Source organism: Triticum urartu, chromosome 6A (genome assembly GCF_056163025.1).
Source record: "Triticum urartu cultivar PI428250 chromosome 6A, HENAU_Tu73, whole genome shotgun sequence".
Taxonomy (NCBI): Eukaryota; Viridiplantae; Streptophyta; class Magnoliopsida; order Poales; family Poaceae; genus Triticum; species Triticum urartu.
Window position 1 is genome coordinate 40,295,930 of NC_141878.1, and position 947 is coordinate 40,296,876.

General features: G+C 39.4%; 1 long non-coding RNA gene across 1 annotated transcript; it reads left to right on the forward strand.

Moving 5' to 3' along the window:
• The first annotated feature begins 455 nt into the window (after positions 1-455).
• LOC147963659 (uncharacterized) lies at positions 456-947 on the forward strand. Its single transcript, XR_015608123.1, has 3 exons — positions 456-552; positions 667-771; positions 873-947. It is a non-coding gene; the product is annotated as an uncharacterized LOC147963659 (long non-coding RNA).

Sequence of the window (947 nt, forward strand, 5' to 3'; positions counted from 1 at the left end):
TAATCATCCTCACTATATTATGCAGATTGAAGATCGCCGAATTGAAGAAAAGACAAGTCGGTGATATTGGGTTCATTAACACATATCTCATAGATGCAACTGAGGTTAAACTTCATGCCACAGCTACCGAGGCCAACTTGCTATGATCGTTCGTAATAAATCAAAACAAAGATATAATTCTCTTTCCTTACAACTTCAGGTGAGTGTTACTGTCTTGTGCGTATTCGGTTTCCCTTATATATTAGTCAAGGTTATAGTAATGTAATTGATGAGTTATGCATGTGTGTGCAGTTTCCACTATATTCTCCTAGAGATTAAGCTTGAGCAGGGAGTAGTAACCGTCTTAGACTCTAAACGAAAAGATCCCCAGGACTATGCAGACATGACTCAAATACTCTAGAAGTAAGTTAAATCGATCATTATCCACCATATCAGCAACTTTGTTCATTTCCTAATATCAAGTAATTGTTTTCTTTGTCCGGCAGGGTTTGGAGAAAATTCACCAAAACAGTTCCGGGACTGCCGAAGGAGCTGGAATTTAGACACCCGAAAGTAAGTACTATAGTAGCATGTTCCGCGCATCTCCTAGTGATTCAAGCGCTAGTTTCATCAATACCATTTAGCATTCTTGCTTATCAGTTTGATTGACCTCTATTTCTTGTAAAGTGGTTGTGGCAGGAATAAGGGAATGATTTCTGTGGATACTACATCTGCGAGTCCATCCGCCACACGACCTGTGAGCGGGGCGGGTACTCTAACGAACAATATGAAGTACGTAAATAACAACATTCACAATTTTATTTTATTACCATCATTTGTGTTGAGTTTCATTCATTCATATATATATGTATTGACCCCCTTCTTCAAATTAGATGTTTCGGAAGCGGGATGAACTCCTAGCACCAGCTCGCATGCGAGCAATTCAAGAGGAATTGGCGGCATTCTTT